Raw genomic sequence first — 25,974 nt, forward strand, 5'->3', positions numbered from 1 at the left:
CTTGTGTAATCCTGCAGAAACCAACAGCAGTGTAAAAGGAAAACTCTTTATGAAAGGTTGCTGAAAAGTCCTCACTCAAAGGATATGAGTCTATAATGCACAAAGTATGAACACCTCAAAATAGTCCTACTGCAACTGACAACGCCACAGAGGAGCAGTGTTCTTTTATGCTAGAGGAAGATCTGGTGTGAACTGCCTGAGGAATTCTCTGGTCTTGCACATTTTTGGTCTCACCTGGTTTAAGGGCTAAATGAAGCCAAGGGCACGTTACCAGTGTGTTGCAGTGATGTTAAGAGTATGAGATGTCAAATTGACTAGCAGTTTACATGGCCAAGCCCCTGTTCATGTGACCCAGATGAAGGGGAGAGGAACATGCCAGAGATACCCAAGATAATTCAAGGATGTCCTGATGCATTAGCTGAAGATGCCTAAACTGTTGAGTTCAGAGTCAAAAGGCAGCATGGTGACAACTGACTGCAGCCAGCGAGCCTTAGAAGCATAGAATCAGAATCACTTCTGTTGGAAAAGACCCTTAAGATCATCGAGTCCAAACACAAACTTAACACTGCCAAGTCCACCACTAAGTCATAGCTTCAAGCTTGAACTTGAGCACAAGGTCTCAAAGGCAGCAGACACATGCGGAGGATCTGCAGACCAAGCCTGTAGCTTTTCAACTGTTGACGCTGTTCTCCATGGATTATGATAGCTCACAAGGCCATGATGATGAAGCTGTGCATATACTGACAGCTTCGTTAACATGCAAAACTGTGTTGGTCTGGGCTTTCACTTCCAGATGTGGAAGTGCTGTGTGTGCAGGAGCAACGGCAGGTTAATTCCAAGAGCAGCCTAATGTGGGGAACTAAAAGCTGTATGATCGATCTCTTCTTTCTCCAGGTGGATGCATGATTCCTTGTAACTCAAGACTATGTACACATCTTCATTGTATCTCCCCTCATAGTACTGAAGACTCTGTGGCTGCTAGTATCGTGGGGGATGAAATAAATTGCAAAAATGTTGCCCCTTCATGTTGTTCCAAGATGATGTTCCAAAATCTAACAGGAGGGTAAGTTCTGTTGTGTCTCGTGGTTTCAAAGAGTCTGCAGTGAGGTTTTGATCTCCACTACATGGATTAGAAAAGTTCTCTGTAAATAAACAGTTCTTTGAAGACAGCATCCTCTCCGTTCAATTTATACAGCCAACGTATACCGAGGGTGGGCCTGATTTCTCCTCTGGCTGGACTAGACTTCGTCTCAAAATTAAATGTTGATGGGATAATTTCTTGCAGATACAGATCATCCAGTGCAAGCATTTAGCAAGTAAAATAATGTGAAGGACCTGGCACGAGCACAGAAGAGAGAAACCCCCAAGTCAGATGGCCCACCTCTGCCTCTGCCCCAATGCAGCAGTGGATACATTAATGCTAATCATTTTTCTTAAAACTACCTTTACCTTGGTAAAAATTACAAAAAGGCAAAATAACAAATGAACATGCTGTCAATATTCAAAGCTTCGTTGATATTACAGGATTTACAGAGTGGAAGTCACACACAGTTTTGTCTATAACTTTCCAGTGTAAAGATCATTTCAAAAATCACAGACTAAAGAAGAAAGATTCGGGAAGGAAAAAAATCACTCATTTTTAATAATTTCTTCAGTAGTAAAGAAATGAAGAGGAATAGTATATGAATAAAGAATAATTAATTTAAAATAGCAATATTCCCTAGAATGGTACAACAAAACTGTTTAATTGAAAATAAATTATTTTTATCTTTTAATTTAAGATTTAAACTTTGTTTTAAAAGTATTATTGTTCAACAAAATAGTCATTTTTTAATAAGACCTATTTTCCAAGGAAAAAATATCCACAAGATCCTTCTTGCAAGTAAAGAATATGAACATGTTATCATGTTCTTTGAAGCATCCGGTCACTTGGATGTAGTTATCTTATCTTTAATGTTTGCTTGCAGCCATGGAAACGGCATGTGTTTTCCCTTTTGACACTGTAATGACTTTATCAAGACGCTAAAACTATGAACTTCAGTGTTTAAAAAAAAATGGAATTCCGCCGCTCTTGTGAGTCTTTTGTGCTATCTCTGTAACAGGTCTAAGCCTCTTCTTCTTCAGAGAAGTGAAAGCATTGACATCTTTCCAATAATCCCTGAAATTCAGTGAGTTCCCAGAGAATGGAGGTACTGGTATCTCCCATGTTGCAGGAGAGGGGATCTCTACTGGAGATGGATGGCAGCGAGGGCAGGGTGGTAGCGAGAGCTCACTTATTTTCTTAGACTTGCTTGTACAGTTGGAAAGAAACAGAAAATTCTCAGACTAAGTTTTGAAGTGTTCAGGACCCAAAAGAACAAAAAGTTGTTCTGACAAGCCTCGTCTAGCAGCTGGATACTGCTTTGGCAAGGGTGGGAGATATCCCAGCATTTACAAAGTGACTGAAACACCGAGTGGGCCAAAGCCTGTAGAAGTGGTGGAGAAGTTTCTAATAGTAGAAGGATGAAGGGAAGAAAACTTCTCAGTCTTTGTTAAAGGAAAGTTAGGGAGATTTCTATGTTTTCATTCTGGGTTGTGCACCCCAAAGGAACATTTCAGATTTTGGAGGCAAGTCCAGACTAGCAGGAATTAAGATTGGTCATTGTTGATCTACCTTTGAGGTGATTCATCTCAGTCTATCACTTTATTTTGAACTTCATGAAAGGAGAGTTGCTTTGGCTAACACTGAGGGGCTGGACAATTTGTTCATGCAGTTATTTCACGGTTGACACCAACAGAGAAAATGTTAGCGTTACAGTTAAGGTCCAGATTCCTTAACTGAGCCCGGACCTATTCCAATTGCCATTTTTGTGATACCAGCTTCCATCCAGAGGTTACAATCAAGAAGAGTTTACCATAGGCTTTAACCGCAGTCACATGATCAGTAATTTTATTTGTCAGTGTGAGCAATCTAGATGATAGAGCATGCAATCTGTTGCAGCAGGTACTGGAAAATTCAGGTGGGGCAACAGAAATCCTCAATCTTTGTGCCATTGTGCCACACCAAGCTCCTGCCTTTGGTGCACGCAACTACTCCCAAGCCTGCCCCGAGGCAATAACTTGCCTGCGTGGCAGCTTCCCAGTGGGATTCTGGCAGGTTACACCATCTTCTTGGGACCTACCGCCAAGGGCAGTGCAGACGTACCCAAAGATACTGATGTCGATGCGGCGGCAGGCAGCCGAAGCAAAGCTACAAAGCCCGTTTCATCCGTCAGGGGTTTTGCTGGCAGCTCCTGGTGTGCAGCACTCCTTCTGCTATCGCTGCGAGCAGGGAGCGATACCCCCCTGCCGCGCTTCATCCTGCTTTTTCAGGCAGAGCTGAACAGAGTCAGCAATGTGATTTGTCCAAGGCCACCCAGAATGAGCACAGGGCTTGGAATAGGATCCATGTCTCCTCGCTCCCAAGCTCAAGGAGGGGGGGGGCTTTTTTTTTTTTTTTTTTTTTTTTTTTTTTAAGAACAAGACCTTCCTTCCTGTAGGTTGCCGAGCGCCCTGGCACTGGCCATAGCAAACAGTCCCGGCTTCGGCTCTATACAAGTATGAACTGGGCACAATTTCCAGGCGATCCAAGGGCCGTCTGCTGGGACACAGGCAGAGAGGCTTCCAATCCAAACAAAGCAGGGAAAGCGTTATGCAAAATCGCTTCTCCATCCCCTTCCTTCCAACTCTTTCTCTTTGCATCGTGTTGACAGAGGATGTTTCTCCTGGCCGTGGCCCGGCTGCTGGTACACCCTCCACAGGGGCTTCTGCAGCCCCCAGGGGTAGAAATGCTGTTTCACAGAGAGGTTCAGGATTTCGTAAACAGGCTTTTTTTCACATAGGTTTGAAACCCAGCCTTCTCTTCAATCTTCCATAAAGGAAACTGCCCCCACCCCATTCAAATAAATAAATAGATAGATAGAGAAATAAATAAATAGTTTTTCTTGGGCAATTCCAAATGGTTTGTTTCAAGGAAATGGATGGTTTTTTCTTTTAGATGTTGAGAGTTTCTACAGGGTCTGGCTGTGGGTGAGGGGGGTGGAGGGCCCTGTGCAGCACCTACCAACAGCCACCTGCCCCAGCACTTTTCCACCAGCCACGTGGCAGAGATGCCACGGCCAGCTTGATGACAAAGCATGTGGCACAGGAAAGAGAAAATTTAAATCCAGTTACATAAAAAAAAAAAAAAAATCCAAAGCAAATTTAATTTCAAAATGTCAAAATAGCACATTTTTGACACTGTCAGAACTTTTCCTCTCTTTTTCATACAATTGTGCAAAACTTTTCAGTTGAGATGACACTCAGATCTCTGAGAGGAAAGACGTCCATCAGAGCTTTTCCAAATAGCCCCAGAAAAGATGTTTCATTTCCTAATGAAATTAATTTTCTAATTGATTAAATGCTACTCTCCTGGTTTTTAAAATGCAGTTCTGTGGAGGAGGACTAGGGAAAAGGGACGACTCCAGGTGCACACAGCCCTGAATCCTGGTCACAGTTTTGCCACTTGTTCTGTCGTATTTAGGGTTGTGTCTTGGCACAGCCAGTTTTTCCTGTGAAAAACAACAGAAACCCCTTTTGCAAGACCCTGTTTATGGCACTGGCAGGAAGCACCAAGCTAACCAAAAATACCTGTGTGCTGTATGGGAGCCGTGCAGCTCACCCCTTAGCTGTGTCTGCAGTTGCGCTTGGCAGAGCATGGCCAGAGGCTCTGCTCTGCTTTTTCTACTGCCGTTTGTTTTGTTTTTTTTAAATCACAGAGCATGAATGACTAGAAATACCATGGACTTGAGATGCACAGAAGATATTTGACTTTTTGTAAGAGCTGTGTACCCGGTCTCAAAAATCAGGCCCTCCTCCAGGGTTTAAAATTTGGCATCAAAAGAGCAGACCACCGTAAATCATTAACCACTTCTGGAAATCTCAGCCAATTCTGCAGAAAATGAGAAAACCTTCCGCTGGAAGTTAAAAGAACAATCCGTAAGTGGTTTTAGCAGCTACTGTGCGTCCCTGCTGTACTAAGTTACTTAACCTGAGACTAAGTTTCTTCCCAGGCTCCTAGCCCAACACGGCATGTTTTCTCTGCTGGAGATTCAGTTCTTGTACATCATGTAGTAAATATAAAAAAGGAGGTTTACAGCCCAGTGAATAGAGAAATCTCTTTCCAGGTCAATGCAAGAAATTATAGAGCATTGGAAAGCCCTAGTTTTATCTCCTGCCAAAGGAGAGATTAAGCTACAATGATTCCCAGGCCCAGGGTCTTTTTTTTCTCCTTTGCTTCTGCCTTCTTTGAGTGCAAATTGACAGAGACGAGTTTTCACTCCAAACAGCTGTCTGTTATTTGAATGGAGTCAGTTCCTAATCCCGCACATGACTGCCATCAGAGGCTGCTGTAGTGGAAATGTTTCTAGTATCAAAACAAAGCCTCTGGCACAAAGATCTGTTTGAGAGGGCTCTGCGCGTAACCTCTGCTTTCAAATACTATCTTTTCTCTGAAGGCACTGCTCTGCTGGCTACCAAACTAGTCATTACCCATTTAATTAAGAAAAGATGCACTCTATTTTGCATAATTATAAAGGAGGAAAATCAATATAAGATGCTCAAATGAAAATCAGTTGTTGGAATCCTTCTATTTATTTTTTCTTTTACTGTGTGTTTTCCCTCACTCAGTTTTCATTTGGAAATCGGAGCTTCAAGTGAAGTGGGCTGAAATAATGAATGGGATTGTTCTGAGAATTGTACTTCCCAAAGATCAGTTACTGGAAATGCTCATACTAACCATTAATACTAAAATGTCTAGAAGTTTAGGCAGAATAAACATTCTAGGTATTTCTCTAGTTACTTGCCAATCCATACTTGTTTTTCAAAAACTCAAAAGGTCATGCACTGCAGATCTACATAACATTTAATTCCAAATATTGTCGCCTTTGCTTGCCTCAAATTAGGGAGAAATACCCCAGCAGGTGCAATAATGCCACTCAGTTCGAGGTGTCATGGAAGACCTGAGTTCTTTTACCACTCCCTTTGACAATTTCCTTCCTGAATTTTGGCAAAGGACTTGCTCTGTTTGCCTCGTGCCCTATCTGTAAGACCATGACAGCAACACTTCTGTTGTAAAAATGTCTGTCCACTTATTCCAGCAGGAACTGTTTCTCACTATGTGTTCACACAACAGCAAGGATGCTGCACCTTGTCTTGGTCACACTTACACCAAGAAGACCCATCACTGAGTTAAAAACACACAGAAGGAGGTTGACCTTTTTTTTTAGTGCTGCAGAAGACCAGCGTGCCGTGTTTCTGAACAGGTGCTGAAACCAGGACTGAACTGGCAAAGTTTAAGTATCCAAATCTGTAAACTTTTGGTTAGGAGAGGGGATGAAATTTATGTCTCCACATCACAGAGCAAGGTTCAGGGAATCAAATGACTTGCTAAGAGCTTCACAGAGACTCCATATCAGGAGTAGGGACAGGCACATGCCTGGGCTTCAAATATGAGGCTGTCATTTCTGCTGGAAAGCACAGAAAAAGGAGATACGTCCTTCACTGCCAGAACAACTCTGGTGGGCTGCAGTGCTTTCACCCCCCTCAGAACATCCTTCACATTGAAATAGAGCGGTGCAAGCCCCACCTCTCTCACTGCCAGAGTTGCTTTGGTTCAGAGGGGGTCAGGAAGACCTCCATAGCCTCTCACTGCTCCGTTTCAGCTGTGCTCCTTGAAAGAGCAAGAAGATGCAGAGCAAATACAAATGGCAGGGAACAGATTCTGTGGAGAGATATCCAGATTCTTCCTGGGGGAAAAAAGGAGGTTATCTAGTTTTGAAGACCTTATTTCTTTTTATGAACAGCTTCTTGTCTGAATGGCAGAATTTTAGAAATGAAAAGGATTGCTTCCTGCATACTCTGGATCCTTCTGAGCATGGCCAGGCAAGGTGAAGTGAGATGCTATACCACCTCCAGGGAGAGGCACTGCTGACAGCAGGGTGCTGAGCTCTGGAAATGCCTTGATGCTTATGGGCAGCCAAAAGTGGGTGGTGGGTTCCCCAGGACAGCTCACACAGCTGGATGTCATCTTTGCAGCATCAGAGGAGAGGACAAGAAAAAGCAAATTTCATGTACTAGCATAGCGTCATACTGAGGTGCTACGAGGACAGAAGGGTGCGAGGTTGGTATCATCCCCTTCAGGGATGGGAGGGTTTTGGGTAGGAGCAGTATCACTGAAGGAGGCAAGCAACCATGGTGAAGACATGTGCTGCAGGGGAAAAGAGACAGTGAGGAGAAAGTGGTACATGAATTGGCAAAACACGCACAGTGGAAAGGGCTGGAGCTTGATGGGCCTTGACAGTGCTAGCACAGCCCCTATAAAGGCACGTTGAGCACTTTAGGTAATGAAAATCTTGGTGCCGATGCATGTCTCTCTAATTAATTACTGCCTTTGGCACAGTAATCCCTCTCAAATTGACCTAATGCTCAGTTCATGAAGCGTTGCAAACTCTGGCAGGGTCAGCTCGCCCCACTGGCGGCTGTTACTGGGACCCTCCGAGGTGCCCAGCTGGCTCTCCCTGCCTGCTGGGGACAGGCAGCAGTCGGTGCCAGTCATACCACTGTGGCAAAAGGGATGGGCTATCAAAGCAAAAAGCATGATGAGACAGCTTGGAGAGGTCAGCCAGCAAAAGTGTCCTCCAGCAAAGACACTGGCTTGGTGCTGTGGAGCACCCTCGATTTAAAAGTGATGTTCTCTCCCTTCCTTCATCCCCAGCTCACGAACACACTATTTGTCATAACGTGTCCCTTATGGGGAAACACCAACAAGTAGAAATAGTTTTTAATCTGAACTGTAAACTGCTGGCAGGAGCCCAACAACAGCTAATGAGGAGCAATTTGGATCAGCCCCTTGGGAGGCTCCTGCAGGAGGTGGCAGCTGGATCAGAACCACAGATATCTCCTGTGAGCTGTGGGTTTTGTCTGCCGTGGAGATGGAAGGGCAGCAGTGTGAGGACCGATTGAATGATGGGCTCCAGAGTATGTCCTTGGGCCAAGGCAGCAATTGCACCAACCCAACGATCTGTGATGCTAGTCCAAGGAGAAAGCCCCTCGGGGTGGTGGGACGTAGAAGGCAGAGGGGTATGGGGAGGGATGTCTTCTGCATAGCCTGTGCTGTGGTTTTGTGCAAAGGCGGAGAGGCAATAAAACCAGAAATGTTTGTTTGCTTGTTTGTTCTTGTAGGTGAATAGAAATTCCCCTTTTCACTGCTGAAATAACCATTTATCTTGGAGACGGGATCCATCCTGCTTTCCAAACTCTCTGGGTGACTTCAGTTCAACAGCACTAAGGCCTTTGCCTGGGAGTAGGGGAATTTTACTCAGATCTCTGTCCTGCGTGACCTGAGATGGGCCCCGAGGGTGGGCAAAGGAAGACTGCAAAGTTCCCATCACCACTTGCACCTTGGACGCTCGCCTCTGCTCCTGCCCCACCACTCCCTGCCCCACCACACGGTAGGACCGCTGTTTGGCCATGCACCACAGCACCAGGGGTAAAACATCAATCTGTAGCTTTTTTCTGAAAGGATGTTTTTAACCCCATTTCTAGGACCTGCAGCATCAGCCCACAGTTATCTGTCCTGACACACCAGGAGCAACAGCTAATGGTAGCACATGGGCAGGAACAAGTGGGATTGCTGGGAAATAGGGACATCTCAGACCAGCCTCTCCACCAGACCCAGCTTTTTATAAAACTGTCCTTTTTCTTTAGCTTAGGGGACTCTCCATTCTCCCGTGTAGAGTGCAAGTAAAACCCTTCTGCTTTTAAACAGATTTTGTCTGAAGGAAAGTATTGATGTCTTTCGATGAAGGCTGTTCAGTTGCCTCAGGTAGGTGACACTATCTGAAAAAGGTTGTTTACATCTGTGTTTTCTCACAGTTTGGGACAAGGTGATAGTAATGGGAGAGAATCCTCAGATGGCAATGGAAACTTCAGACTTTACTTGATATCACAGCTGTAGAAGTGGTTTATTATCTGTAACAAATTTTTTTTAACTGACAAGTAGTTTTTCTTCCCAAGTAAGCAGCAATGTTCACTATGACAGTTTCTTTTGGGGGTAAATTTGGGAGGTTTTAGTTTTTAAAATTTTTCAGAATTTTGGGGGAACATTTTTTCAAAAACAGCAAAAAAGTTTGAAGAAGAAATTTAAATGAAAAATCGTTTTTGGACATTTCCTCAACTCTTCTTCCAGAGAAGACCTACCTTAGTCCACAGTGTTTCCAAGTCAGAAACTGAATGGCTTTTTGTATCACTTTGAAGAACAGAAAATGGTCAAAACACCTTTGCAGAATGCTTAGGCAGAGAAAAACTGATCTATAGTGTTTGAAATCTAAATTTCACCGTCACGAAGGAGTGAAGAAGCATGTCCTGTCCATCCAAGCAGTAGACTGAAAGATTGGCTTATTTTATTATTTCCTTCCCAAGAAGGAAGTCTGTAAACTAGCAAAGTCTTGCTAGTCTCTAAACCTCTACAGATCATGTTCAAAATGGCTGTAACTGATATGCAGGTCAGTTTGTGGAGCGTCCCCCAGGCTTGAGTGTCCCCAGGCTACAGCGCCATTATTTTGGGGCTTTTTGCCTTTCCTGGGCATTGCCAGTAACAGATAGGTGGAGATGTAGGGGATAACATGAAATACTTTAAACAAATGCTTTTGTTAATGCACATCCCACAGGCCGTGAATGCTTCAGGGGACCTTTGCCAAAGGTTGCTTAAACATCGTTTCCAAGAAACAGGCCCTCTTCATCATCGTCCTGGCCCCTTACAGCCAAATGGAGGTTTAGGGTGGTCTGGGAGACACCGTGCTCCTGAGACCACCAAGAGGGAGGAAGATGAAGGACTGGAGATTGCTGGCTGGGTCCTCAGGTGGTTGTACATGACCACGGAGGGGTGGGAGGACCCCCCTCCTCTCTGGACATGCAGTATGCATGCACATGCAGAGGCACAGATGTGGGGCTGCTGGCAGGGACATGCGGGAAAGCAGCTTTCTGCAGCAGGATCCTTCAGATAAGGATGTCCCGGCTCTGCTTTCCCCCACAGCTATCAATTCCACTTCTCGGCCACGAGCCTCTCCCTTGCTTTCCCTGCTTTGAAACAAAAGGTCCGTTCAGGGAAAGCCAAAGTACAACTGTATAAAAATGAAAAAAAGCCATCATCTTTCCTTCTGCTCCTCTTAGGGTGTCTGAAAGGGCATGCTCCGCATGCAAAAAAAACCTGCTGACTTCACACTCTGCTGGAGAAGGCGATTTGAAACCAACAAAAATAATTGTCACTGTGTTTAGCCAGAGTCAATAAAAGCACTAAGGGCCTGGCAGTGTCAAACCCAGGAGAAAATAAATTGCCAGTTCATGAGCACTCCCTACAATGTATCCTGAAAAGAAGTTTTCTTTCCTTTCTCCTCAGAAAAAAATGATGGGGGAGATGGGGGAGAAAGCTGAGATGGGGGAGAGCCTGGCAACGTATATTTCATGTCCAATGATATTGTTTTAGTGGTGAGCAATAAACTGTGGGGTCTTGAATGATGGAATAGGAAAGAATAAATAAAAGCACTGCTCACACTGATTGCCTGTTGGATCACATAGTAAATCTGAAGGAAAGTGTCTTGTTCATAGGGACAGGCAAAAAGGTTGCAAAAGCAATGGAGTGACATGATCTATCTTTTCCAAAATGCCTATGATTTCGGATGCCCAGCCTGAGACACTGTCAAGGGGCCTGATTTCAAACAGGGGAAGAGCTCAGCAGTCTACAAATTGCTAGCATGTTTTAGCCCTGGAAAATGAAGGTGCCTAGTGCTACACTTATGGGGGATCAGACTTGGGGGGATCAGACTCTCCATACTCAAGCCTGGTTTTACTTTCTAGCTCTGCCAGTCACCTAAATAGCATTGCCCCCCGCCCTCCCCCTTTACAAATCTTGCCTCACCTAAAGCCACCAGCCACTTTTGAAAACCAAAGCCAAAACCAGAGTTCTAATAGTTTCCAGAGATCATGAGAGCATGAGGGAAAGCCAGGTCCAAGTGATGTTTTATTGAATGTTTTAACAAAATTAAACAGAGTATGGTAGAATGTAGAGACGAAAAAGGCAGAAAATAAACAGTGCTATTTGTGTTTCCTTTTCTGCGTTGTTTATCCTTACCCTGGTAACCTCCTTCTATTTTAGCCTTGTTTGTCTCAGCAATGTTAAGTGCACAACATGAGGGACTTCGTTTTCAACCCAAAGCAATGTCCTGGATGTTGTTAGACATCCGTGCAGACTGTAGACATCCATGGCATTTATGGGCCCACCTCTGAATGTCCTGCTCAGTGCATGGAAGACATCTTCTCCATGAAGAAGGACACACCGCCCGAGTGATACTGACCTGTGTCAACTTTTAATTGTTTTAAGCAAAAAATGCTCATTCAGTGAGTCCAGAGTGATCTGGTGGGCATGAAGGCAGTAGCTAACCGAGAGAGCTGAGGAGCCTTGAAGGAAAATTGGCAGCACGCAGAAGCAGGCATGGGGTTGAAATGAGGCAGCCAGTGACCACTATTTCTTTGGAAACATCCCAAAGGATGAAAAGTGCTGGCCTGTCAGCAGGAAAGGGAGGTGGGTTTATGAGTCACTTTGGTCCATCTGCCGCAGAGACCTTGGTATCCCCAAGAAGGGAGGAATGGCCCCATCAAACAAACAGGTAGAAATAACATCTTCTCTCTCCCAGGGCAAGAGGGCTACGTTGCTTGGACAAGGTGGCCATCATTTCCACCCTTAGGGTTGGATCTGTTCAATCTTCCTCTGAAGAAGATCGAACTAAAAAGCAGGTTGTTTTTCTCTTGTTCACTTCTACCATCCCTTGGCTACCAACCCAAGTAGGTTTCACAGAGGAAAAATGAGTTTTCATAGAGAAAGGAAAAAGGCTGAACACACAGCTGCCCAGAACTGGAAAATACCCGCTGCTGCATGCAAAGCCTTGTACAATGTTTTTAATTAGATGTGACAGCTCAGGGTTCAAGTATGTGAGGAATTCCAAGCTAGATGAAAAGGGACTGAGCAAACATCAATAGGGATAAAGAGGCAGCAATAAGGAGAAGGACCTGCTTAATCTTGTTTTTATCTCTGTTTATTTATCCTCTGTCAGCAGTGCTCTCCTGATCAAACACACAGGCATGTAGAATCCAGTGCACTTACTCCTTACGACATGACAACAACAACAGAGCCGGTGCTCACATCCCTGTCCACCCTGTCCCTTGGCAAACAGGGTCTTCTGCTGGCTGACATGCAGCAATCGCTGCCCGTGTTTTCTCTCCAGCTCTCATCGGCTCATCGAGGCACTCGGTGCTGACGTGTCTCCTTTCCCTTCCCTTGCAGCTGATAGCGAGTGTCGCTCCTCTCCCACACCTTCACGCTTGACAACTTGCAAAGCAGCTGGGCTGGAGATTGGCAAGGTGAGTCCATGAGGTGTTGGAGGATGGAGGTGCTTGGCCCTTGCCTCCCACCGCCTCAAGAAGCCCAACTCTTCTCCATTTATTTTTACTCCGCAGCTCATTTTATTTTTTTAAAGTGGAGAAATCACAGTTTGCACTGTCCTTCAAAAAAGCATTCTGCAGACGACAGGGTGAGGGTCCGGGGGGGCTCATGGATCTCAACAGGCAAGCACTGCATGCAAGTCGAGACAGGGCTGGGTGCTTATTCATTAGACCTCATTGTCAGGGTTAAGTGGGGATTTCATCTCTGATTTACACTCTTTCTGATGGCTCTGCTCTATGTCAACTCCAAATTTGGGCCTATAATATATTCCTCTGCTCCTTGGGGTTTCACCAGCCCTTTTATACAAAGCAGGGGTGCTGGGCAGCCTCTTCAGTGGAGAGAGTTGTAGGAAAACATGGCTAGGATTTTCATGAGACGTGGGGCCCAATATTCCCATCTGTACCAAGGCCCTTTCCACTGCCTGAATACACAATCAAACTAAGCCCCAGCTGCTTGATTTAGAGCAGCTGAGGGTATAGCTGGATTTTTGGAGAGCACACATGCTGTGACTCCAGAGGAGAAACCAGTCTCTAAAGTATAGAATATATGGCAGCCCATACTTAGCCATATATTCTCTGAGCTATTTCCAACCCCCCAAGCTTGTTGAATAAACTTAATTCAAGCAAGGCTATTTTAACATATCATTGCATCTATTTCCAGGATTATTTGTCTGCCAAAAGTGTTACATGCCTTGCCTTCCATACAAGGCTTTTCTACTGAAGATTGCATGAGGTAAAATATTTCCAGCATTGTCCTAATTATTTGCAATCCCTACCTGCAAATTAGCAATTTCTGTAAGGCACTAGAAAATATTAATCATCATAAGTGCTATCACATCATAGGTTTAACTTCCAATCTAGGTCAATGTAGAGGGAAGATGTTGACGGCATATTTAAGCACTTGCATTGGCAGTGACACTTCTAAAGAGTGAATACAGCACTTGAATAAACCCAGATTAATTTCTTTCTAAAATTAGATATTTCATTGAAATACCCAAACTAAACTTAGTCAGTTTAGACTGTTGCTGTAGTCCGCAGAGGTTGCCCAGAGAGTGAGCTGGTCTGTCTTGCATCTTCTGGCAGTGCCTCATTCTTTCTGCTATCTAAGGAGGAGACCTTGAGTGATTGTGTCCCTTGCTTAAATAACTACACTTGTAACAGATGAATCAAGCTAAGGCATTTTCACAAATGATTTGTTAACCCCCTCGGCACCTTTGAGATATTCGGAGGCTTCACAGGTGTTCTATACCAAGAAAGAAATGCTGTTTGCGTTACACATTTCCCAGTGTCCACTGGGGACAGAGGGCGTCTCTGAGATGGGACGACCAGGATGTTGTTATTTATCTGTCCAAAATGGGTTAGGAAAAATCTCCTGTCAAGATCACTAGCCAACAAACAGCAGCGTGTTTGAATAACGTTCAAAGGTCCTAAGGTTGCTTTCATAGATGGGGCTTGTGGCTGACGTATAACTGTTTTGCCACCAGGGTTGCCCACGTGTCTGCACCATTAGCACGATGACTGTGCTACCAAAACTCCGCTGCTAATGCTCATCTTCCCCCTTCAGAAGCTGAAGGCCATGGGGCTGCTTAGATCTCCCTGTGTGCGTCCTCACCTAGGTCCTGCAACATGAAGTCTTAACAGCCCCTAGCTGCAGCCCTTCCAGACAAGCTCACTAAGCATTACGTACGTGCAGTGGTGACATCAAGCAGGGTCACCGTAGCCTAGCTCCTGCATCAGCTGCAGGCAGATTGCAAATCTTCATCCTCTTTGTGGGCACGGAGACAAGCTGCTGCAGCAGTCTCTTGAGGTTAGCTCAGTAAGGACCTTCATAAGAAGAATATATGAAAAAAAACAAATGCCTGGGACTTACACATCTCTAGAAGGAGATTAAAGCTTCCTTTTTTGGCATATCTTCAAAGATTGTCCAAGCAACAGGAGGTAAAAAAAAACAAATTACCAATTGTTTTTCACCTGCGTGTTGTTTCTTGCCAACAGGCTTTGACTTTTTTTATGATGTGTTCATACTGGGAAGAACCTCCATGTGTCCCTTTCTAACCCTTCCCTAAACCTCACCCTTACCATGACCCTTGTCATGACCCATGCAGCTATCACAGAGCTGTTGACCACTCCTTATCATACCAGTCATAGTTATCTTAATATCACCTTGTTCCCCTTTGTCTAATTAGCTATCTCCATCTCTCGCAGGTAGGCACAAGAATCAGATTTCTTAGATGCTACCCTGACACAGATCATAGTAATTATTTTAAATGTGTTTGGGGCTTGCAGGGGCTGCAGCAGTGAATTCGGTGAGGACTATCATACCAACCTGATGAGCTATTGGGGATCTGGATGTGCTTGGGAGGAGCTGGGAGATTTAGACTTGGCCTGTTCCTCACCAAGCTATCCTTCTTATCACTCAAAAAATTTTAGATTAATTCATTTTTAGTATTATTTAGCTCTGGTCAGAGGAGAAATACAAGAACCAGAGCTGGCACTGAACCCCAGCACACAGGATGAGATCTACTCTGTGTCCTCCTGTAGTCTGAGGACATTCACATCCAGAGTCACGTGTTAGAAAAATAAAGAGGGAAGTTGTGAAATATGGATCTGAGTTCAGGTTCAGGCCCAGAACTCTCGGTATATTCAGATCCAAGAGATGCAAAATTCGGGGGGGGGGGGGGCGGGGGTGAGGGAAGGAGAGAGAAAATGTAGGAAGAGAGAATGAAGGGAAAAAGCAGGGGAAAAAATTCTTTACTAGGTTCTGAAGAGGGCAAGGCAAAGCACTTTATTGAATGTTAATGATAACATTAATTTTTGGCTGAATGTTTCTTTTGAGTTTCTCTTCTAACTCCTTTGCCTGTATTATTCCTTTGATCAATCTAGCTATCTCTCAATCTGCGAAAGAAATATAGCTTCCCACTATTCTTTAAGCGTAAGGTGCAGCAAGCAATGCCTGCCAACTATTTTTGCTCTAACCAGGGACCCCAGTCTGGCCCCCTGTTAGCATTTTCTCCTCTCTGGGTCTTCATCCATGGCTGATACCTACGAATGTGCCAAGTGAGAGAAGCATGTACTTTTGCTTACCCACATACACTGGCACATCTTGTCCCAGATGCTTCGTGGCCATTTCTATTTTCTGATCTGGCATCTTTTCTGATCCCTTGGCCAGTTTGGAGCAGGCAACAGCTTTTCATTACAAGCAAGCGATGGTACAACATGTCCAGCACAGACCAGAGCACAAAACAGGGAAGGGTGTACGCGATCATCTCTCCTGTGGAACTGGAGCCAAAGTGGCACTAAGGAGGTCTTTTAAGAAGTATGTTTGTATTACTGATGACCTTTTAGAAGAAATGACTGTCCTGTCCCATTACTTCTACCGAATTTGGCCTGCCTTGCCTTGCACAGGCTTGATAAGTGTGCAGCTGGGGTGATTCCTTTGTATCCAGTGGAAGAAGAGCACCCACAGGCAGGAGGAGCCTGACAGTCCGCAGTTGCGTATGTTTTTTTGAGAACTCATTGCCTTGTTTTCCTGAGAGGTCATGCTCTTTTCTGCTTGCCTGTGTAAATGGAGTAAGGGATTTTTTTTAATTTTTTTTTAAGACTGCTTTATTCACCTGATGCCTTCAATGAACTCAGAGTTTCATCAGCTGGTTTCTGAAAATCAGACCTCCTGATCCCCCATCAAGACTGAAATCACCTGCAGCAATCAAAATGCATTCGTGCACAGCCATGATTTCCGTACGAAAAAGGGAGTGTCTGTGTTCACACTTGTGTGGATGGTCCACAGGTGGTCCCATACAGGAAAGGTGAAGAGCTTGTGCATAAACCTGGTGTCTTCATTTTAATACCCACCAGAACAAGGATCCTAAAGCAAGTGTGCTTATATTAATATGTTGAAGTTTCTCCTAGATAAAGCACAGCTGAAAGCAGGAACTTTCATTCCTAGTCTTATGTGGGTGCTATAAAGACTGACCCAGTTGCAAAGCACCTCAAATTAAACTGGTTTGGGGTTTAGGAGACCTGGCTGCATACCTTACCTGCTGTCATGTGGGCATTTTTTTAAGATGCTCCAGAGGTGTCCATGAACCATAAATCAAGCCAAGGATAAGTAAGTAGCTCATTAGGTGTAGGTATTTCTAATGCAGACATCTAAGGGAAAGTGAGATTATTCCCACCTGCTGAGCCCATGACTGTTACTCTGATTAAATACCTGATGCTATTCAGATTTAAAATTCCCAAGGTAGGGATTGCAGATGTGTTCTGTATCTATTTAGCATCACCACCTGACAGGGATCAGATGTCTATGGGAGGATGCTAGACGGAGATTACACAGTATAATGAATAAATAAAAGTATTGTTCAGGCTGGTTAATTTTAACTATTTTTTAATTGCTTACTTTATTTTGAGGTAGCTCTATGATCGGTGAAGTACCTTTGTCTTCTCTTGTCCTGTCTCTGAAAGTGAAAGCAATAACTGAAAATAATGAAATTGAGTGGCCAGGCTCCCCAGACATATAAATTGCACATAGCACTCTGATAGCAGTGATGCCCCAGTGAGCAGACCGATCTTGAGAAAGTGAACAGATACAGAATGAGTTTAAGAACTTTACAGTAGAGATAAGGAAGGATCTGATCTGCACATTATTCAATAAATCTCAAACTCTTGGTGATCCAGATGGTCCCTTTGCTCTTTTACTGATGTGTGATCATTAGCAGAGATGTGTAGCCCATCAGTAAATCAACCTGAATACTTTGTTATAATAGTCCTCATTACCGAACATTGATAGATTAACTGTGCTCCATTTCAGTTTATGAGCAAAGCTCTTTGCTCTCCCTGGCAGTGTGATTAATGTGAGGTTCACATACTTAACATTAGAGACCAGTATTTATGGCCTTAAAAACATCAAGAAAAAAACAAAATGTCTGCTGTGACAGCGTATATAGTACAAGTGTCAAATCTTATCAAGGATCCTCTCATCCATTATAGCTTCAAGAGGTGCTATCATTTACCCAGCTGACCTGGCAGACCTCGGAGCCTCATTGTAACATTCTTTGTATGGTAATCCAGTTAAGAGCAAAATACGGGCTAAGTGAGACATAGCTGAACACTTTCATATACTCAATAAAACCATTACTGGGAAAGAAATCGTCAGCAAGCCAGACAAAGTCATTCTTCTCCAAGGGGGAGGATGGAGTCAAACTTAGCGAAGTGAAGTGATGTTCTCCCTCCTTTGCTGTACAAATTGTGAGCAGCGGTGCCGATACTGACGTGTGAGTGGTGCAAATTTGGGAGGGACTGAAGGGTAAGATTGAGGCATGGTCCAAGCCAAGCCATCACACAAACCTTTGCAATTATTTGAGTTGTTTTCAGTGATGCTATTCTTTAATTAAGGGGGTTGAAACTTAGCAGGGGCTTGCAAAGAGTTATAATGGGTTTGTCTGCAATGCAGCTTGGAAGCTTCAGGGAGCACAGTCCCCATTTACGTTAAACTAATTTCTCTTATGGGCCTCAGAATCCAAAATCTGGAGTGAGGGAAGCAGATCAAATCATCTCAAGTTTGGACATCCTGTTGCAAAGTCAGGCTTCCCAAAAAGACCTGGATTGCCCTCCACCTCCCGCACGTCAGGGACATGCCTGTAATAGGCACAATCTGCTCAAGGAGCAGCATTGCTCAGTGGTTGCCATCACAACATGTTTCATAGATGAGCTCAGAGACAGCTTGACCAGGTTGATTTATTAATATGCTCCTACAGTAGGACAGGTGTTACCAAATTACTAATACTGGCCCTATTCAAGATATCAGTTAAGCATTCAAAGGCACTTAAACGTGCACGTAATCACAGATACACCTCAGTATCATTGACTTCAAGGAGACACCAACGTGCAGTTAGAGTCAAGCACATGCTTAAGTACTTTCATAAATCAGGACCATTATTTGGTTAAACTACTTGTCATATTTGTGAAAATACTGACAGATTGGGAAAGTTTAATTGACATAAGGTTGAGTGATTATTTGTCCAGAAATGTGAAGGACTACCATCCAGCTTTCTGTCTTTGTCTGAACTCGTTCAAAAGATACATCTCTCCTGTGCTGAAGGTGAGTAACTGCAAAGAGCTCCAGTGTGCTTTGGTTTCAGTGTACGTTTCAGTGGGTTTAAGGCATGCAATGACAGGGAGGTTCGGGGACTGTAATTTCTGGACATATTTTGCCATGTCTAAAGACAAAGAAACTAGCTGCAGGATCAGGTTGTGAACCAATAAAGTACAAACAGCAGATAGGATTAAGTTTGGAAGGAAACCAAACTGCATTTAAAGATTCAACTAGCTTTATCCACAGGCCTGTGCACCAAATGAACAGGCTGTTTCTCAAAGCGGAGACTTTAACTGGCATCATAATATACGACCCAACTTCCATCCAACAGTAGATACCATGCAAGACCCTGCAGGCAGTGCTGTTTCACATCACCCCCACAATTTGAGGGTTAAAATGCTATCTGCCACTAGCTGGGAAAAGGATTTGGATGCTTTCTGGTTTGGAAAAGTTTCTTTTTCATGATAAAGAGCTCTCAAATTCAGCTGTGAGTTATAGTTAAATCACTGCCTCTAAATGCCTGGAGTCAGTGGCAACTTTCCTGAGCTGTGCGGAGATGGGAGCTTACAAAATGTCCCCGTTTGATGTAAGGGGGAGGGCTTGCCGAGGAGTTCACATTTACCCAGAGATTTATTGGGGGAGAGGGCAGGCTTGTGCCAGACTTGAAAGAGAACATGCTTCTGCGAGATAAATTCATTTTCATGTTTATTTATCTAGAGTAGAAAAACGGTCCTGCCTAGTAGAGCATATGCTGGGTGTAATGAAAGACAAACGTCAGCTTTTGAAGGAAAACACCCATTCATCAAAGGACATGGGAGAACAAACAACTTGTTCATTAAAACACAATTGAAAGGTGGCTTCTCCTCTCCACTCCACCTGCTTTCCCAAGCTGGGGGTTGCATGGGAAACTGCTGCTCTCCTCACTTTCTACTTACTCTCTGTCTTGGAGCAGATGACAGGCTTTTCCAATCTCAGAGATGGGCAAAAAAGATGCCCAAAGCCTCGGTCCGCAGTACTTCACCAGCTTTTTCTTCACTGTTTTGGAGAAGGCCACATCTCCATTCAGTCCAAGTCTGTTGTGACAGATCTGGCTGAAGGACTGACTCTGTACCTGGGCCAAATTCTGGAAGGTACTCTGTACTCTGAGCGAGTTCTTGTGTCAGGCACTGGAAGTTGGTAATATGATACATCCCAAGGATCCCTCTGAATAGGAGGAAGCAATCTAAATCTTCTAAATTTTCCCAGGATGGGAAAGCAATTTCCTCCTCCAGCTGTAAGAATGGAGCAGATTGGAAGGTCTCAGGGAAAGTAATTATTGCCCTTTGATGAGTCTATCAGGAAGCTGAGAGTGGCTCATTGGTGTGAACAAATATTTTTGTCTTTGACCTAACTGGCTGTGGAAATCCAACAACAAGAAATCATCAACTTAGTGTGTCCAGTGTCTATAACCCTGCATGTAATGTTTATTTCTTTTATGAAATATCACACAGATATATGGACATAAATAAGTAATAAGTAAAAGAATAAGAACAATAGCCAACACATGTAGTAGGTATCCCAGATAAATCCACCAAGGTTCGGGTTCTGGATGGTTTTTATTGTTTCCCACTGCTCTGTTCATTCTCTGTGATTTTTCTGGCCAGTCCTCAGTGAGGCTTTTGATTATAACTGTCATAATATCGGTCATCTGCATCTCTAGAAGCCATAATTAATTAATTTCAGTAAAACTATGAAATATGACAGAGAAGTACAAGTGTTGCTATGGCTATCCCTCAGACAGTCTTTTATTATAGCATCACACATGAAAGCTCAAGATTAGAAAATGACTGAATCACTAGTTGATTTTTGCACAGTTTTAATATGAAGTCACAGTTCAGTTCGGTCCTTTAAAAAGGGGTCAGCTGAGCCCAAAAGATCATGTTTACAGTTCCCAGTTGTCAGCAATGACTTGCTGTTTAAAAAAAAGTGAGACTTTGAGACTCCTCTTTAAGTGTAGATTAGATATAAAAAGAAATGAATGGAAGAAAGAAATTCTGCTTTGCACTTGAAATTTGCAAACTGGACCTAAGAAGGAACAATACAGCTTCAATCCAGGAACACCTTGTAAAACCAAAGCCTAGAAAAATGTGCGTAGGTAAAATTACTCACCCTCCTGATCGCAAAACATCAGTGTTGACGTTTCTTTGGATGTAACTGGAAACTTATTAATGATGATCCACTTTAGCTGGGGATTTTCTTAACCTATAAAGTTCAAGTAGCTGTTTCTTCTCCCCAGACCACTGATCTGGCTTTGCTGACTCCGGGACTAAATAGACGCCTTGTGCAAGTGACCTTATTTACAACGCTTGGCACATAGGTTTTATTTTCAAAAAGAGAGCAAGCAGACACCCAGGTTTAACTTGTGACCTATTAATATAACTAGCTGGGACACAGCGAGGCCACAGGCATCTCAAATTGTACATTCATTTGTTTGAATAGCATACCACTTTGTGCCCATGCACAGCCCAAGCCTGAGAGTTTTGTGGGCCAGGAGGGAGGAGCAGTGTAAGCTGAAACGCTTGGGGAAGCGCTGGGACATGAGGAGGCAGACTCCTCTTTTTTTTCTGTTTGGCGCTTTTTTTTGCTTTTTTTTTTCATTTTTTCTCAATCCAGGGAAGAATAAACTGGATGAACTCTCCAGCTGCACTGGCTCAGCTGTACTGGCCATTGTGTGCGGGGTCACAAGCTCATCCCTTTGCACCCATATGGAAAGGAGCAGCAGCTCCACAGTGGTTCCTTCCACCTCTCTTCAGCTCATCTGCTGATCACCTGGGATGCAGTTAGGGAGAGGGGAGAAATAACAACTGTTATATAGTTGATAGTAAGTGTGTTTATGCAAGAAAAAGCTACTCCACTCACCTATTCCTTCCATGTCCCTTAGCAATTATACAGAGGGCCCATACTGGAGGGTATACCAGTCTACTTTCATGCTGCTCACAGGTGCACTGCCTTACATATCGGAGGCCTCATAATGCCAGTTCAGATAGTGACAGAGTGACTGGCAGACATCTTGCCCAGCTTTAGCCATCAAAAAGGTTTGATACGTGCTTTAACAAAGCCCCTATAATCAATGGAAGGAAAGACACTTTCCAATAAATAGTAATTTCCACCTATCTTAGCATGGGATGATGGTACATATCTCACTCTACTGAATAGAAAACACCAGAGATCAATACCTTTCCAAGAGCAGGGGTGTTTTGCTTTGCTTTTTATTGGCAAGCACACCAGACTGAGCTATGCTGCTAGAAAATGTCCTCTCTCATAGCAGCTTCTACCAGCACCCTGCCAGGGGTGACCTCCCAGCCCCATTTGCAGAGCAGTTCATGTGAAAGCTCTGTTGACACCCTCTAGGTAAATTAGCCAAGGTGGCTGATCCAGCCTTTTCAATTACTGGGCTCAGCTAACACGGCTGATCTTGTTGAAGTGTCACAGGCCATATTGGCATGCTCCCATTTGCTGGAAGATGCCAGGGAATGGCAACTGTGCAGAAATGATCAGGTGGGGATCGGGACCACTTCCAGACATACAGCTGGGGCCAGAAAGGTGTATATTGGGTAACAAGACAGGCTAAAAGACCTCCGGGTTTTTCTTCAGTTGATCAGAAACTAAAAGCTATTGCAAGATTTGAGGGCTAAAGCTTGTCTGCTTTAGTAACTCTGTTCTGCTTTTCTTGTGCCAAGCAAAATGGAAATGGCAATCCTAGAGATAACCAAGCAGTCAAATTATTAAGGCTTAGAGATTTATGCATACAGACACATATCTAGTTTTTAAAGCCAGCCAGGAAGTTCCACTCCTTGGAAAAAAGATTAGGGATATGTCAGGCAGAGCAGACACAGTGGTGGAGACAGCCACTTAGAGGCAAATAAATGAACGAGAAAGGTCCCAGGTAGCAGATAACACACTAAAAAAATCATTTAATTGCAAAGGAAGGGATATCAGAGGTCACTGTGTTTCTGCTAGTTGTCAAGAGTCCTGCACATGGAGCAAAGCACACAGTGCTGAGATAGCTGAATGGTCCTTGCACCGTAGTGGAGCTGGATCCAGCTCTAGAGCGAACCCAGGCGTCCGCTTAATTCCTTGGGGGTGAAGCTGCATTTGCTGAATTCTCCAGCAGCAGAATCAGTCCAAGAAGTGCCCTTCCACTCCCATCCACAGCCACCCATCCCCTCTCTCTCTTCTTGCTGCAAGTTATCCTCCCCTCTGTCATGCCCATTTGGTTGTTATCCCAGATCTGAACTGAGCCAGCAAAAGTCCAAGGGAATCAAGAACTGATCTCTTACCCCAAATATATGACATCATTTTTGGAGGAAAAGGTCTGATTCTGATTCATGTTTACCTTTCTGAAACCCCCTGTTCCCTTGCTTCCTAGGTGTCAACAAGCTAGAAGAGATATTGTGAAATATTTCTCAAGCCATGTGGAACACAAATGAAAGGCAGGCAAGTTCACAGAAAAATTTGAATCAGGTTCCTCACTCAAGCTGAACTGCTGAGATCTGGCCATTATAGGTGAAGAAGCAAATCTCCAAGGATTTATTTCGTGTTTTGGCAAACTAAGATACCCTTGTCCTAAGAGGAGTGCTGTATGAGGGTATTTAGCTTGTTTGGCAATACACGGCGTGTGCCCTGCTGCTTCTGCTCCATAGAAAAGATGACATGCTCCTATTGAGTCTGTTGCCCTTGGAGCATGGCTTTGATGCTGTGATTCAGAGTGGTGGGCTCCCAATGCAGTGGTGGCCTCACTGGCCAAGGATGAACTAACTCATTACATGTGGGCATGGGGCAGGCTTGAACCAGTGTGCCCAGCTGCACCAGGCTTGTTGTTATAGGATGCAGCAGATGCATCTCCACTGGAGAACCCAAGTGTGCCAGCCCAGGAGGCAGCTTGCAGGTCGCTTCCCCTGTCCTGGAGGCCAGGAGAGGTGAGACTTGGGCTGTCCTACACCACTTGGTGGTAGGGCCTGAAAACACTCCCAAACACGTCTAATCACCAAGTATGAAAGTAAACAATCAGTGCAGAGCACTGCCAGCTCCTCAAGTCAAGGCAGGCTACCAAAAGGCACAGATCTGTAGTTTAATTAATCCTTCTATCCTTCATAAGCACTCCATCAACTGTGGGATTTCAGCTGCTCAGGGCACAAGGACTACCATCACTGCAGATTTTCCTTATCTGCCTTTCTCCTTGATGGAAGACAATTTTGCTTTACAATAAGTTGTACAAGTGGATCTTTTCCATCGGGAGAGGGACTCAGCTTGAAAATAAAGAAAAAAATTTTGTACCCATATATGGAGATTTACACAGAAGCTCTTTCTAATCTTCCATTGTAATTAATGAAGATCTACAGCATGATTCAGCTGTGTAAGCACAGGCGTTTCGTAACCTTTCAGATGCAATGGAGCATCAGACAACTGTCCAGGGCTGGTAGGTACGAACAGGCCATGGAGACCCGTGTTCCAAAGGCAGTCCCACGAGACAGCAAGAGCATCTGAGATAGCACCATACACCTGTGACTTGTGCCTCTGGTCCATGCTTTGACACTTAATTTTAGAGCTCGAATCTGTACACCGAATCCCACCCAGGAGTCTGGTGAATCCCACCTGGCATTTCAGTAATCTAGTGCTTGACATATGTGATGTCAGGATGATCATATGTGTCCTCAGAGCAACAGTGCAAGTGGGCAAGAGTCATCCTCAAGGAAAGCAGTTCACCTGGAACCACTGGCATAGCTCCTGCTGGGAATGGGCTACTGGACTAGACAGACCCTGACAGCTACGCATGGATCTTAGTTTCCAAAAGCATGTTAATTCATTTCCACAGTCTACAGTAACTGGTACCATGCTCAAGAGAAAGGCTGGAATTGCTAGCCTGTAAAAGCTGAAGTAGGAAACTAAAGAATACTTTTCGAAAGGGCATAGAGAGTTTAGGAGAGTAAATCCCATGGACACAAAATACATAATTCCCACAAAAATATAAATTCTCACAAATCTGCCTTTTTTTACCTGCTCCTCTTCAGCTTCTTTGACTCTTTAATGGAGGAAATGTTATGTATTTTTAAAAAATCCTTACATGTCCTGCAGTCCCTTTCCATGCTCTGTTCTCAGCCCAGTTAACCCTTTTGTTGTTGTTGTTTTGGAGATGCCCTACAACCTGTGTAACACTGCTAAAGCACTTCAGAGAAACTTATCAAAACCCCCTGAGCATGAATGCAAATTCTAGGAACAACAAAAAGAACAAAACACACTGTGAAAAATGGCTGACCTTGAGGAGAGATGAACTCCCACCTCAGTGGGTGTGTGGGGAGGGTTAGGGATGGCTGAGGATCACATGCAATCAATGGGTAATTTGGAGCAGTTTTCTACCAGTTTGACACAGGTTTCTTCCTCTTTCTGAGTCCACAGGCCCAAATATGTCAATATGTCCTCTGTCGTTCTCCAAAATAATTAATTTAAAGGAAACAAACAATGAAAAAAACCTGATTCTGGAGGAACCTTGGAAAGGGCTTTAATAGATACAACCACGTGGCTATACTGCCTGTATATGTCTGGTTCTTTTTTCTTCTGAGGTTTTATTTCTTGCTCTCACAAGGGGGAATTGTGTGGTAAAGGGATGTCAAATTATATGTTTGCACATGGGATGCAAGAATGGTATCTGTAACAGCTAATGGGAACTGGCATCTTTTTGTATTATGATTAGTCGTATTATCAGTATTATTATACCAGAACATATATATACACACATCAGATCAGGATTTGGGCCATAGAAACTCTTTCAATAGAGCCTCGAATTTTGGCACAGGTCTGTCTATTCCAAATTCTTCAGGCTGCTTTTATAAAATAAAATAAAAAAAATGCTTTCTTCATTGCTTTTGAAAAGAAGTTACTCTGGCTAACTGCCACACACTTCACAGGACACAGGATTTCTCCCTTATCATCTGTGTAGCACTTTGGGTTTCCACAGACAGGAAGATCCATTACTATTTTGATGTAAATCCCTGTTATCGCATTTGAGTTTCTTCTTCCAGTTGGAAAAAAACCAGTGCCACAGCCAGCAAGAAAATACAACATGACAGCAATGAGGGGGACATTTTTCAACTATTTTCCATGTTGGCACCTCAAAGCACTTCACAGATCTCCAGAATAGCTGTCCTTGCTTAACGCTAAGAGCCCTGCAGTAATGAGAGGTTGAGGATTTGTCCTATGGGAAACGGATGATGAAGCAAGGCTAGAGACTAGGCTTTCTCAAGACCCATTCTGCTCCTTAGCCTTTGGTTTTCCTCCCTTCTTTGTATCACAAT

At 43.9% G+C, this 25,974-nt stretch overlaps 1 long non-coding RNA gene across 1 annotated transcript; it reads right to left on the reverse strand.

The window, feature by feature from the left end:
* Window positions 1–18,260: 18,260 nt before the first annotated feature.
* Window positions 18,261–21,024, reverse strand: LOC138687546 (uncharacterized). Its single transcript, XR_011326719.1, has 2 exons — window positions 20,792–21,024; window positions 18,261–19,914 (listed from the first exon to the last, which is right to left on the reverse strand). It is a non-coding gene; the product is annotated as an uncharacterized lncRNA (long non-coding RNA).
* Window positions 21,025–25,974: the final 4,950 nt, after the last annotated feature.

Source organism: Haliaeetus albicilla, chromosome 1, assembly GCF_947461875.1.
Source record: "Haliaeetus albicilla chromosome 1, bHalAlb1.1, whole genome shotgun sequence".
Classification (NCBI taxonomy): Eukaryota; Metazoa; Chordata; class Aves; order Accipitriformes; family Accipitridae; genus Haliaeetus; species Haliaeetus albicilla.